Source organism: Cryptomeria japonica, chromosome 2 (assembly GCF_030272615.1).
Source record: "Cryptomeria japonica chromosome 2, Sugi_1.0, whole genome shotgun sequence".
Classification (NCBI taxonomy): Eukaryota; Viridiplantae; Streptophyta; class Pinopsida; order Cupressales; family Cupressaceae; genus Cryptomeria; species Cryptomeria japonica.
This window is the reverse complement of record NC_081406.1, coordinates 87,956,149-87,971,903: the sequence shown is the minus strand read 5'-3', so window position 1 is coordinate 87,971,903 and position 15,755 is coordinate 87,956,149.

The window sequence follows — 15,755 nt, the reverse complement described above, 5'->3', positions numbered from 1 at the left end:
GAAATCATGGTTCCATTTGGGAAAATGTTATATGTGTATCAAAAATAAAATAATCACATGCCACAAATTATACAAACATGTCAAAATCGGTAATATAAGTGTGGATGAAAGCTAAAGATAAAGGACTAGGAGAATCCACAAAATAATAAAAATTTATCCAAGTGTAAGTATAGTAGGGCTCACCAAACTATGCAACAAAGGCTCAAAATTATAATAGATATAGATAAATGGTACAAAAATGAGGTAAGATCATATTTATATCAAACAATCAATATTTAATTAAATCTTAAATAAGTGTAAAACTATAATAGAGTAAGGTGGCTAGGGTATGAAAGATTGACACAATAAATTACATATAGATTGGGTTGGTGGTAATCCTCCCAATTAGTGATATAGGTTGTGTTATGTGTGAATGATCTCTTGTCTCAATGTGTTAGTCCCATATTAAAAATTTGAACCACCTTAGAGACAACAAATCAAGGCTTAAAGGGCTATGGATTTCATATTAAGAATCCATAGTAGAAAGGTATATAATTTTACTTGTGCATGGAGAAGGGTTGGATTTTGATTACCATTGTAAATTTATTGTGGATGGGGGTAGCATTATAATTAATACAACCTAGTTATGATTATAGTTTGCTTTGAATTGTAGATATCAACATCCTATTGCTCAAGGATATAAATACAATCTTGTTGGTTAGACAAGTGGGATGGTTGGGATAACCAAAGCCAATCTACATGAAGTGGGGGTAGTGGCTAAATGGATAAAAAATGCAAGACTTCATTTATTCCACTTTACTTAATCTTGTTGGTTGCACAAGTGTGATAGTTGGGATAAGAAAATCCAATCTACATAGAGTAGGGGTAGTGGCTAATTGGATAAAAAATGCAAGATTCCATTTATTCCACTTTTCTTAAGACCATAACCTCTTACTATAGATATAGGAGTAAATCTTTAACAATATCTAAAAATGACATGATCAAAAAGTACATATTTGAAACCATAAAAAATGATAAAGGTATATATAAATTTATGGTGAAACCCTAGGGAGCATTAGATTGGATGGATTCACCAAAAATAGTACGAAAAAATAATATTTCCCTAAAAGTATTCTAGGCTAATCAAATAAAATGCATACAACTCAACATAATTAGTCTATATTGATTGACATTATAACTAGGATTATATAATTTAATAGGTAATATTTTTATAGGAAAGAAAATGTATTGGGTTAGAGTAATTATATGTAAGTTTCAATGGAATTATAGCTATAAACATTTTTCAATACACTTCACAAAATTAATAGGACTCTAAAATATAAATCAACGAAACCTCCCTAAAAATGACATCATTTGTTAGTTTCTATATTTGTAGGTCCCAAAACCCTAAAGCCAAGAGATTGTCTAAGTTCCATGAGTGTCAAACTCATAGCAACCAGCCTCAAACTTATTGTCATGTAGGGAAATATTCTAATTATTACCTCATATTTTTGCATTCATTGATTTTCCTTGCATTGGAATATTCGTGCCGAGATAATGTGTGTTTACTTTAGCATAGTCAATTCTCTTAAATTATTTTCTTTTTGCTTTAAGTCTGTCTCCGTTGATGCGTCTTTATGTCTAAAGTGTCTGTGTCTTTGAACATTTTGTTTGAATGCGGAGTTTAGTTCAATATGTCATCGGTTCATTGGTTCATCGAGTCTTTGTGTGTATTATGTCTTAGTTGTGGCAAGTCTAACCTTTGCAAAAAGCTCGTGCGAAGAATGAACTTGAACCTTTAAACCTTCGTTGGTTCAAGAGTTCAATGGTTCAATGGTTCCATATTCAAAATGGAAGTTTGTAAAAGCGGAGGTTAAAGGAGGGCCATCGAAATGGAGGAGAATATTCAAAGAATCTCAGTGATTTATTAGAAAGAATTCTCACTTAATGAGGTAATAGTTTTCTTGACAAGAGATCACACGAAGTGTTTTGTAATAAAAGCAGGTGTCAGAATTGTCATCTCCGTCGTAACTCAACACGAGTGAATGATTTGTTGTAATCATGAAACTAAGTTTTAAACCATTTATATTGATTTTTAAAAAGATTTGTATCTTCGTGAAAAAGCTAAATTAGGAAAGGTGAAGGTTCGGCACTGAAGGTAATTTTCTCAGGATTAGCAAACACTTAGTTGCATGAAAGGTAGCACCAAAGTTAAAATTGAGGTAGATACTACCAAAGGATCGAAGAAATCCCTTGTTAGCCAGCTTCCAACCTGTGTCACCAAATCAAGAACCAAGAACAAGAGCAAAAAGCTACCAAAACGCACATTAGTGGTTGATTTAGAAGGATCTCCAAAGGCTAATGGTAGAACAAAATATTGAGATGCCCTCCATGGAAGTTGGTGACACTGAGAAGACTGAAGAAGAAGAAGCAGGTGTTGGAGGTTCATTATGTTGGCCATTTGGTGTAATTGATTATGTGTTGCATTAATGTTTTGTCATTGATGCCAACACTAGTTTTTTGGATACTTTACTGGCACCCTTCTAGTCTCGGTAGGTTGAGTGGTTTCTAGTTGATTTGGATCCAGCATGATCCAGTATGATTTGGTTATGGAATTAGCTTGTTCATGATACTCATGCTCATATTTAGTAAGTTGGTTTTGGTCTGATGATCGGATGCTATCCTATTTGCTTAGAAGCTTGGTTTCTGGTTTCGGCAAGGGTTTCACCGGTAGAGCTTTTGATGAAGATCTTTGATGAATTGCATAAGTGGTGTTGGTGCAGCTTCTAGTGGAGTTTTAGGATGTTTACGGTGATAATGTTCGAGACTTGGTAGATGGAGATCATTGTTGTAGCATGTGGACCTATACTGGGTCTCGGTTGATCTAGGTTATGGACCGACTTTAATGTAACGTGTGGATTGGACCTCTCAATGTGTTTTAGGGATGTCTTATGTGTTGGATATTATTTATTTGGTCTAAGGCCTACATGGTTTGTAATTATGTAACTGGTTTATTATCTAGTGGCCAACCTAATTGTTTATGGTTGAGGCTTTTTATATATAGATGTAAGATCTCATTGTAGATCATCATGATTATGTTAGATGTCATGGTCAAGGGATGTAATGTGCAAATAATGTAATATCATTCAGGCAGAGGATTTGGTCAATCATTGGAGATCAAATTGGGTTTATGTAAGAAGATTTAGTCCTCCGGTATTGAGCTTAATCAAAACTGTACTCAGGCATAGGAGATGCTATCTTTTGCAGTTCAACTCTTCTTTGGATTGTAGTCTGGATTTCTATGTAGTCAGTGAGACTCCTTTCATGATGAGTAGTGCGCTCTAGGTTGTTGGCCTTCCTGCAAGTGTAGGCCCCTCAATTGTAATTCATATACTTACTACAAAAGTATTAGCTGATTGTGGGTAGGCTTCCCACCGTAGTTTATCCCTTTACTGGGTTTTCTATGTATAAATATTGGTGTCATGTGGATGGTATTTATTCTGTGATTATTGTTTATGCTTAATTGGTTTAATTTATATTTCAATATTAATGTTTTGGGTTTTGATATTAAAGTTTTAATTGCTAATGGTTTAGGTAATCTGTGACAACTAATTCACCCCCCTCCACTCAGTTGTCTTCCAATTATTTGAACTGTCTAACACATTAGTTTTAGCAAATGTTGGTGTTGAGCAATCCCAAACCAAGAAGGATGCAAATTCCAGTGCTCCTCATTGGTTAGACACTTCTCTTAGTAGTAAAAAGAGAAATGTGGTTCCTGTTTCAATTCATATTGAAGATATGGTCAGTAAATGTTTGGGTAGAACTCCAAAGTCCAAAAGGCTAAAAACAGTTTCGAAAATGGATTATGATCAAGATACTGGCAATTGGACTACTGAAATAGCTCATCATGTTTCAGATAAAGAGGTGGAAAATCCTTCAACAAAGGATTTCATTGTTGAAAAGAATAATTTAGGTGTTGGATCATGTGTAATGAATGTACACCATTTAGAATCTTCCACAAAGAGAATAATAAGCGGGACATGGAAGGATGAAAGGGATAAACATGATCTCAAGGAAACACTAAGGCACATGGCTGAGTATATAGATGTTATTCATAATCTCAATGCCCAGCCAATTTCACAGTTGCCTACATCATTTGATCCTAAGTCGCCTGCTAATTAGAAGCTCTTGGGTCAAATTCAGAAGAGCGAGATGGTGACCAAGACCTTCCTGGAGTGGTTAGATAGGATCACTCAATCTGGCATGGAATACTTCAAGAATCTGAGAAAGGTGTATGAAAATGCCATAACCATAATGAAAGAGCTAGAGACAAAAATTGCTAACTGAAAAAAGGAGAAAACCAAGTGGAGATTTGTAGTAGCTCAAATGATTGATGTACAAAAGTATGGCGTTATGAAGTTTCTATCAGAATAACTAGTGCAGGGCTTGGATGATACTATTATTTATGTATGCAAGAAAAGCATTGAGTGGCGTAACTCTCTAGTAGAACAGGGATGTGATGAGTCTGCTGAACTATGGAACGAGTTGGTTCAATTTGTTTTATCCATGCAAAATGATTTGAAATGCATAGGAATTGAGTGTCTCAAGGAGGATGGAAAAATGATAGTAAGTCTGGAAGTTATTACTCAGTCCTTTGAAGGAAAAATTAATTATGTTAGAGAAGCAAAAACTCTAACAATAGACAATTTCTCAACGGTGGTGAAAATCGAGTCCCTCCTTTTTTTGTGCATAGAACACTTGGGAAGTCATGCAGATATTGTGGCCCAAGTCTGATGAGATATGGAAGTGTGGCATCAGAGGGTTGCTCACATCAAACTTCCAAAATATGTAGTTATATAGATCTTTTGATCTACTCATTTGGATTGGAAATGTGTCATCAACGCAGTGCAAAACCAGCCCAAGGATCCCGTTCTATAACTGCAATCTCGGTCGTGTAGGCCCTTTCAAGTTGTTTGATGATGAATTATGACAGTTTTAGAAATTAGTTTTCTGGTTATGTTTTAAAACTGAATCTTAACTCAGGGGAAGAGTTATGTAACTCTGTGTTTCCCTAAACTGGAGTTAGCCAATCTATGGCTATTTATATGTTTTAAAAATACTATGTGAAGGTCAAAGAATTTTTGGCTTTTAGACTTGATATACTTTATTTTTCAGTTGCATAATGTTTTTAAAAGAAACACTCATTTATCTGTGAATGAATCAAAGTGAATATTTTGGAGTGTCAAATCTGTGTGTTGATGAATGAAATTGAATTTTTGTTTGAGTTCTTTTCTGTCAAAATAGTCTTTTGATTCTTTAAGTATGTTATGCATTTGAGAAGGACTTTAGTCTGAAAGTTTCTTTTGAATGAGAAGTGTGAAACATAATAAAGTTTGTAAGCTTTGTCATTTAAGAACTATATTTCAAAAAAAAAATGCATTTACAACATAGTGACATGTAGATGTGAAAATGCCTTTTGTACTTTCTAGTTAAAAGTATATGCATAGTTTATTTTCTTGTTTTCATTCATTGAAAATCTAAGAGGGAGTTGTACCTCAGAAAATTCAAAGGGAAACTTTCATAAGTTTACCCAACTGTTTGGTTACTATTTTGGTCTGTAAAGGGGCAATAGAGTTGTGATTATTTCATTTTTATCAAAGGACAAATATGTTAACCAATAGTTTTTTGGCGACTTTACTGGGAGGATCAAATCATGAACAGTCACCTAGACATGAGAAAAATGGGGCTATCTCATACAATTAGTTTTCCTGTTGTGTAATTTGTTTATAAAAATATTGAAACAAATAGGAAGTCATAGTTGAATTGTATAATGTTGCAAACTGGATTCTAGGAGATATACCAGGTCCTTAAGGAGAGAATGTGTTATTGATCCTATTTTTCAAGAGTTACAAAATCTGAGCTTTTCATCTACCCCTCCTTGTGTAAGGTGAGCTAGAAGTAGACCTCCTTCTCCCTCTCCCAGGCCTTTCACATCTCCTACTTGTCAAGCCCTAATCTTGCATGGAACTATCTTGCCTAAATTGTTATCAATTTTGTACCTTTAACCCTTCCAATGGCTCAGCTTTGGGGAGGTGTTATAGGACCCCTAAACTTGGGAGCTAATTTAAATGCCCTTACTAAAGGAGCAAAAGATAATCTTCCTAAGTTCAATGGAGATGGAAAAACATCAATTGATGAGAATTTGAATGCTTTTAACATAGCATGTGGTGTATTAGGTGTTCAACATGAAGATGTGGTTGTGAGACTTTTTGTACAAACCTTAACTGATGTTGCGGCAGAATGGTTCTATCATTTACCCAATGGTTCATTTGCCACTTGGGATGATATGAGAACAAGAATTGAAGCCAAGTTCAAAAGTGCAAAGGATGAGCATTCTCTTCTTTCTTAGCTGACTCGGTTAAAAAAAGAAATTCATGAACCTATGAGGGAATTTGTGGCCAACTATAATAAGATTGTCAATAAAATTCCAGCAAATAAAAGGCCTTCTGCTGATAATCAAAAGTGTTTCTTTCTCAATTCAATTCCCCCTGATATTGGCTTTCATCTGGGGAGACAAAGGGTAGTTGATCTGGCACTAGCCCAAACATTAGCTATTGAGTTAGAGGATGATTTGATTATAGCTGGTAAATAGAAAAAAGAGGTTCAAACACCAAATGCTCAGCCTTCAACTTCTTTTGATCCAATGATACAAATGTTATTCAATGATGTTATAGCTTTGAAAATACAATTGCCAAAAGCTAATGCCTCTTTTCAGCAACCTGTAGCATCATAAATTGTACACCCTTGCTAGGGTGGTATAATTTTACGCTTGGTTTAGCACCCGCCTTAGTGTGTTTTGCATCCTACATTTATAATCTCCTTTAAGCATTTAATTAATTAAATCAAATTAAATCTAAATTCATATTTCATCACTTCACACATCATAAAGTTGGTCCCTTTACCCTAAGTGTGCCCCTTTTTCATTCTATTCCTTCAATAAATCATTAAATCATAAACCCTAATTATGTCTTATTTTGACCTTTACTAATTTCGCATATCAAAACATCTTGAAATTGGTTTTAACTTTGGGATTCACTCTAATATTATCATATCTAACGGTCCTAAAAATTTGGTGAAAAGTTGGTTGGACTAGATGCACTTTGCACTTGGTCCCCGACATTTTTCTCAAATTTTCAAGAGCATAATTCTATGATATTATAATGCTTATCCCCAAAAAATTGGCAGGAAATTCAAATCCTAGGTTGGCCTAAAGATGAAATTAACATCTAGGGTTTCATACATAAGAGCTATCTTCCTTAATTTGAAGGCCTAAGGGATGGAATCTAGGGAAACACTTTTGGAGTGATTACAAGGAGCCTTCTATGTAGCGAAAGATGTAGATCTTTTGAAGTCTTCAAGAAAATTCAAAAACACCTATCAAGCATTCATAAAGCATTCTTTCATCAATTGGGGGCTTTTGAAGATGTAGGAAGCAATAGGAGATCACCGATTGAAGACTGGCTTATACCTCTCCCTTAGGGTTGGGTATGGTTTCATGTTGTTTCCATGTCTTTGTATGAGATTCATTACATTAATTTGATTTTAATTTATGCTTTAGATCACTTTGCATCATTTATTTAGAGCATTTACTTTGTCAATTACAAGCATTTAGGGTTTACTCTTTCAGGTTGCTCTAGATTGTTTGCATTCATTCTAGGATCTTGCACACACACAAGATTCATGCACACACTAGTTTACTATAAAAATCAGCTATTTGTTGAGGTAGAGATCATCGAAATAGGGGTTTGACTAAGGCAAAACCCTAAATAGCCACCCAAAACCCTATTTTCAGCTACAAGTGCAGATTCGGGATCCGAGCGTCGCTGCAAATTTCAAGACTGGCAGAGCACATAGAGACAGTTTCGAGGACCAGATTCTAGAAAAAACCCTTGGGACAGGGGTGTGGCACCCTGTTCCTACCTAGACCCTATGTGTGGTGCCCTAGTCCTCCCATTTTCAGGCAGAATTTTGTAATACAACATTTCAGAATCCTCAAATTCCAGCCTGTCAGGTACAACTTCCATTCTGCAAAATCAGGATAGGGGCGTAGCACTCCTGTCCTGGAAATTTTGGCTCAGATTTATGGCATAGGTGTACCTCTGAATTTGTCTCCTAATCTGTACTTTTCAACAGTATATCAATTGTTTTCAGTTTTGTATTTTCAGATTAGGGTTGCTTGTGTATACTTGCATTCTAGGTTAAATCATTCAAATCTGCACTTTGTATTTCTCCTATCTCTCATTCATAGCAAGGTAATGGAAACCCTAAGAGGTAATCCTTGGATCTCTCTTCCTCACAAGAAGTAGCCTAAGTGTGTTACCTCCCAAGGCTCTTTCATATTCCACGAGTGTCTACGCGAGAGTGGGATAAGGGTTTTCTCACTTAGTCTCACTTTTCCCCTTACACATCTTTGGTCAACCCGACATGAAATTAATCTTATTTTCATTGCATTGAATTAATAGATCTAGATTTATTATCTTTCATTTTCTTTATAGACCTGAAATTCCAAAAAAAAAAAGTGAAAAATTCAAGAAAGAAAAAAAAAGAGCTTTCCTTTATTTACTTGCATTGTGTGTTTAAATTCCATTCCAAAATGTCAAATTTTTATTTGCAATATGTTCATACTTTTGATGATGTATGCAATTATGTTGATTATGAGTTTAGTAAGGATGAATTAGATGAAGCTCTAGATGAGTTTTTGAACCCTAAGCCTTCTAAACCTTCATTTTGCCAAAAACTAATCAACCTTGTTACTATGTCATTTCGTGGTGATGAGAAAGATAAGTTGAATGATTCCTCTCATGGGTACATTCCTATCAACTCCTCTACTAGATCTAGTGACATGGTTGTCTACAACAATTCCCTTTATGAGGATGTGTCTCCTTTTGAATAAAAAGATAAACCCTTCAATCGATATGACCATGCTTTGTTGGATGATGCCCTTGATGACTTTATGTCTTTGCATAAATCTTCAAATAAAAATAATACATCTAAATGGTTAATCAACATGATAAATGTGAATAAACATTTCAAGCCTCTTTTTGTAGTCCAATGTGCATATCCTTCTTCAACTTCACAACTTCCCAATTAACCTATTTTCACTGTTCAAGATGGATATAGTCATGACTCCTTTAGTACTCCTAATAAACCTATCATTACTGTGCAAGGAAGAAATCCCACTAAGAGTCCTTATATTTATGCTAAACAACTAACTAAGGAGAGTCATCATGCAATTGCCCACACTTATAACACAAGAAACAATAGGCAACCTAATCCTCCTCTAGTTATCCTACCTCTCTTCTTGATCCTCAATCTATTCTTCCTCAGGCACCTTGCATTTCATAAACTCTTGGTAAGGAATGTGATCTTATCGAACAACTCAAAGCTACTCCTGCCAAGATATTCATTTGGGATTTGATTCAAAATTCTTCAACTCATCATAGAATGTTACAAGATGCCTTGAAAACTTTGAATGTCCCACCTGCAGTGACATCCAATAATATGGCTTCCTTGAATGATTCTATCACATCTCCTAAAGCTCAAATTGTGTTTACCCAAGATGAGTTACCTACTAGTGAGATCCAACATTAATATGATTCTTTAATTATTGTGGTTATCCTAAATGATAGTGCAATAAGACAAACACTAGTGGACAATGGTTATGGCCTTAATGTTTGTATCATTAAATTGCTGCATAAAATCAATATTGATACATCTCTCATTAAGCCCGATTCACTTACTATTCGAGGCTTCGATAATGTTGCTAAGTCTTCATTAGGTATCATCACCTTACCTGTTAAGGTAGGTCCTATTACTTTACCCACACCAATTCATGTCATGCCTCGAAATCTGACATATAACTTGTTATTAGGGAGACCTTGGATTCATAGCATGCAAGTTATCCCCTCTACATTGCATAGGCAAGTTAAATTCATTTACAATAATAAAACATATACCTTTCTAGGTGACACTAATCTCCAGGCCTTTTTGCAAACATCAACATCCAAATCCTCTTCAACTGGTTGTTCCCCAACTATCCTAGATGATTCTTCCAAAACCTCTACCCCTACTAGTGTGTCTATTTCCTCAAGTCCATCTCCTACTTCTAGTTTTTTTCCCACAAATTTATCAAGTGAACCTAAGGTTCATGAGGAAGAGCCTTCTTAGCATGATTCTACCACTGAAGATGCCTTCTCTCCTGAAAATATTCTTGTAGAAGATGATTGGGGATCCCTTGACTTTAATCCTACTTTCATAGGAGAATATAAAATTCCCCCTAGAGAACTCAAGGTTGAAAAGAAGAAAGAAGAAGAAGAACCTAAAAAGAAATCCACTTTATCTAAGCCATTGAGTAATAATTTTATGGTGGCTTCTTAGACTTCATCTCCCTTGGTTTCTGATCTAGAGGATTTTGATCCTTCACTTTTTGAAAATCGTCCTCTTTTAGAAATGACTAACCTTTATGGTCCTAGATTTTTACATCTTAGCTAGGTGTGGATATAACGGTAATGGTTGTGGTGCCCAAGAACAAGGGATAAAGGTTCCCTTGGAAAATAAATTTTGTGATACAACATTCAAACTTGGTTATGATCCTTTTGAGTGTACTAAAGCTTCTACAAGACAATCTATTAGTGTTAATGTCATTTCTACCTCTCTCTCAATAAAATATCCCGAGTATATTGACTATGACTCTTCTAGTGTCTTTGCTTTGGATTTTTTTCCCACTGATGATTCCTTAACAGAATTCCTAGGAGTTTATGACAACCTTCCTCATTATCACCATAATGGTGGTTTTCCCTATTGTTTGAATACAAAAGCTTAGTTTGGGAAAGAAAGAAATAACGATGAGATAGTTAAAGAATTTCATCAATTGAAAGACACTCCTCAACAAAGTAATCTCCTCATAAGTGACACTATTGATATCAGGATGGATCCTTGTATTGAAGACAAAGTCATTAAGATAGGGAAATGCCTGAATGAAGAAGAACAAAATCAATATTCTGAATTGTTACATGAATTCCCTGAAATCTTTGCTTGGATATATTTTGACATGCCTGGTATTGATCCTAAGATCATCACTCATAACATTGTCTTAGTTATTGATGCTAAACCTATGAAACAAAAGATTTGAAAGATGAATCCTAAAGTAGCATTGCTTGTTAAGGTTGAGATTTGAAAAGTTATTGGATGCTAGAGTCATCCATCCTATCGATTATTCCCCATGGATTTCAAACATTGTGGATGTGGCTAAATCTAATAACAAGATTAGGATGTGTAAGGATTTTTGAGATCTTAATAAAGCCTCTTTGAAGGATGACTTTCCTCACCCAAATATCGATATGATAGTGGATTATGTTGCCATTTGAATGAATATTGTATTGATGAACTATTGTGTTGTCATTGATGTCAATTGTAATCGGTAATGATGTTGTTTTGCAACCAGTAGGTGTGCAAGTAAAGGAAACTCGTATTACTTAAGAAGCAGTGAGATCAACCGGTAACCCTACCTGTTGATGTGCCAAACCCTAATCGATGGATCTTGGTGAATCGGTTGTATTGGTTTATGATCAAATGGTGAATGGTAATGATTATGCCATGTATGCATGTTGTAGGTGATAAGTTTTAAATGGTTTTTGGTGCGTAGAGATAATGGTTTTATCTTGGGAATGAGCGATGAATCGGTGATCAAGGAGCAGTTGAGGTTGTCTTGAACAATGTGCAATGATTGCTATGTAATCTAATGGTCATACTTGAACCGATTTGTTTGTAATCTCTATGAGATCTTAGGTTTGTGATGTGTTACGAACTTTTTTTTTTTCTTATAAGGTTGATGAGTTGTTTTGTTGTAGTGTTGGCAATTTTGGTTAAGTGTTAGTGTGATTGGTTGCCAAACCAGAAGGAGTATCTATAGTATGTGTGAAGGCGGATAGGAGCATGAAAAGGATCTAATCAAGCAGAGTAGTGCTATTTACCATATCAACAAACCCCTATTGTTCTCTAAAAATTACAACAGTTAAATCCCTTAATCGGGTAATCTTTAACAGGCTTAGTGCTTTCTAAATCCTCTAACCAAGTGACCCATTAGCTTGGATTTAAAATCCTCTATCGAGGTTACTCCTAATAGGGTATTGCTTCTAACAGGGTATTATAGTCAATCCCTTAACTAGGTGATCCCTAACAGGATTTGTTCTTAACCGGACATTTTGTAAAGCTTTAACAGGCTTGGCTCCTAACAAGGTGAACTTCAGAAGAGTTCAAAATACTTGTGGGTATTCATCCCCACCGTGGTTTTTCCCATTTGGGTTTCCACGTCTAAAACCATTGTGTCAAGTGGTGAATGGTTTTTGTGGTTATGTTTGATATGGTTAATTTGCTTAATTGTTAAATCCACTTAGTTATGTTAAGATGACCGACAGAAATCCGAAATGTGCTTTTACTATTATCAGTAAAGTATTTTGATGTTTTGGTTAAATGGTTTGAGAATTTTAGAGTTGTTATACTATTATTTTGGTATGCCGGTCAAACTGATAAATTATCAGTGCTATTGTAGTTTATAGCTCAATGTTTGAACCAATTCATTTAGAGATTGACTTAAGAGATTATTTTTGAGTTTGTCTAAGTCTAGTCAACTTTCTATCTACTGGTTCACCCCCCTCTCAGTAGTTGTCTGAATCCTTATTGATTCATCATATCATCAATTGGTATCAGAGTATTTCAAGTCCTCTAGTGTCTAAGCCTAATAGCTTGAGGTAAATATCTTGAAGAACATGATGAAGAAAGAAGTTCTGAAGTTTAATAGGGAAAACTATAGAATATGGAGTGATAGGATGAAAATCTATATCAAGTCTAGGTAGTCAATACTGGGAACATGTTGTTACACAATATACTGCACCTAGTGGGACTATGTCTGATGATCAAAAGAAAGAGCAACAAGAAAATAATCAAGCATTGGAGGCCATTATCAGTTGTTTGTCTAATTCAGAGTATGTTGACGTCCATGGTTTGGAGATTGCTTATGATGTGTGGAAGAAACTTGAGAAAATATATAGCGATGATGAGCATGTGAAGGTTGTGTTGGCATTATGTGAACCGGCATGAAGACATAATGATATTGTATGTTGTCATTGATGTCAATATAAGACATGGTGTGAACCGGCACATATGATAGGTGAAAAGAGAGAGGAACCGACATATGTATGAACCGGTTTATATGCCAAAGTGAAGCGGCACATTTGTTCAAGATGAACTGGCATGCAGTTATGGGAACCAGCACATGGAAGCATTGTGTTACTACCGGTTGGTAGGTAGTTTACACTTTAGGATTTCCAGTTGGAGCACCTCAAGCCTATGTGACTCAATCAGTGATATTTGTGTGATGAGTTAGCAGTATAATGGAGAACAGATCGTGTTGCCACATAAGCTTTGTGCGCGTGAAGGATCTTGCATAAAGAAGACTATTCCTATCTACCTCAGGAATTTGTGAAGTCTATCAAACGGTGATAACACGTGATGGGTTATTAGCCACCATGAAATCAGTGGAAAATGGACATTGGAGAATGTCTTGAGATCGATTCAAGATTGTTGCATTTAATGTAGTATGATTCAACGATCAAGATTGAATCGCTTGAATTGCTTAACCTAATAGGTTTAGGGTTTAGGGTTTTTGCTATCGACTTGTCTGTTTCCTATAAGGTTGATGTTGAGTTTCTTTCTAAGGTTGTTGGAAAAAGTTGTGAGTGTGTATCCAAGGGAAGAGATACATGATTCTTGCTAGACCAAAGGAGAAAAGAGATACCTGCAAAGTAAATGTGCAGAAGGAGAAGAGGAGCCAAAATGGATCTGCATTAGCATTCAGTGTTATTATCAGATCATTGTAATTCCTGTTGATCTCTAACCACTTCAACAGTTGTGAAATCCCCTAACAGAGTAGCCTTAACTGGCTTGATGCAAAATCCCCTAACACGGTGGTCTTAACAGGCTTGATTCAAATCTCTTAATCGGGTAACTCAAGGATAATGAGTTCTAAGAAGCTATAGAGCTCGGGAGATCCTTTAGCTATTGAGTTCTAGAAATCCTCTAACAAGGTAACCCTAACTGGGTTTAACCCTTAACCAAGTATTATAGCCATCCCTTAACCGGGTGATCCCTAACAGGATCGGTTCCTAGCAGAACCTATTGTAATGTCTTTAACCGGACAAGGCTCCTAACAGAGCAGACTTCAAAAGAGTTCAAAAGCAGCTTGTGGGTATTCATCCCCACTGTGGTTTTTCCCAGTTGGGTTTCCACATGAAAAATATGTGTGTCATGTGTGATGCTTTGTTATTACTTGTTGAGCATATGATGGTTCTGTGTTTTATGCCCATCTATAAAGCATACTAAACTAAATGTTGTGTCGATCAGATGAGAGTTTACCTATTCATGCATGAGGGTGAAATGGTAGTGTTGTTTTGAGTTAAATGAAAAGCTAAGTGTTCAACCGGTCAATGCTTGATTTAGACACTCTTGGCTTTACCGGTTGCAGTCTGTGTTGAACAAGTATCCCTGTTTGCCAATCGTTTGAAGTATTTGTTGTCAAACCGGTTTTGGACTATATTTGTGTTTGTACTGCTTCACCCCCCCTCTCTCAGTACCGGTTTGGTACTAGTGGTTCATCATTGAGTTATCAATTGGTATCAGAGCACTCTAGGTCCTCTGTGTTGTAAGCTTAACCGCTTGAGGAAAAGATCCTAGTCAAATGATGAAGAGGGAAGGTCCTAAGTTTAACAGGGAAAATTTCAGTATATGGAAAGATAGGATGAAGATATTCATCAGAAGCATGGGTGCTCAACATTGGAGTTATATTGAGAATGTCTATGTTGTTCCTACCGGTATTCTCACTGATGACCAAAAGAGAGAGATACAAGAAAATGGGCAAGTCATGGAAGCCCTTATTAGTAGTCTTTCTGACATCAAGTTTATTGATGTTCAGGACAAGATAAATCCCAAAGAGGTATGGGATGCTCTTGAAAATATCTATGGTGGTGATGAGCATGTAAAACAGGCTAAGGAAGAAAGCCTGAGAGGGAAGTTTGAAGACATGTGGATGGTTGAAGGAGAGACCATTCAGCAGTATGGAATAAGAATCAAAATGGTTGTTGGAGAAATCAAGAGTGCAGGTGACAAAATAGAAGATTCCACTCTGGTAAGTAAAGTCCTGAGATCCCTGTTGCTGGTCTATGCAATAAGGGTTGCTACTATTCAGAAGCTGAGATCAATAGACAAGTCTAAGGTGTCCTTGGACTCCATCATAGCCAAGTTGACAGCCTATGAGCTGAATAGTTTTGATGGCAGTGTTCAAAAGACAGAATTAGCATTTAAAGCCTCTGCTATACCATCCAGAAAAGCAAAAGAGGCTAGCACTAGTGGGGAACCTAATCAGAGCAGAGAAATGAATGATGAAGAGTTTCTAATGGAATTTGAAGCTCTTCTTGCCAGGAAATTTTTAAAAGGAACTAGTAAATACAAAGGTAAGCTACCCTTGAAATGTTTTTCCTGTAACCGGATAGGACATATTGCTATGAACTGTCCAAATAGCGACAACAAGGATAAACCAGAAAGGTTCAAGAAATTCAAAGGAGGAAACCAAAGAAATTATTTTATGGTAGTTGATGAAGGTGTCACAGATGAGGAATTTGAAAATAAAGAGAATGAAGACATTGTGTTTGTTGTTGTAAAGG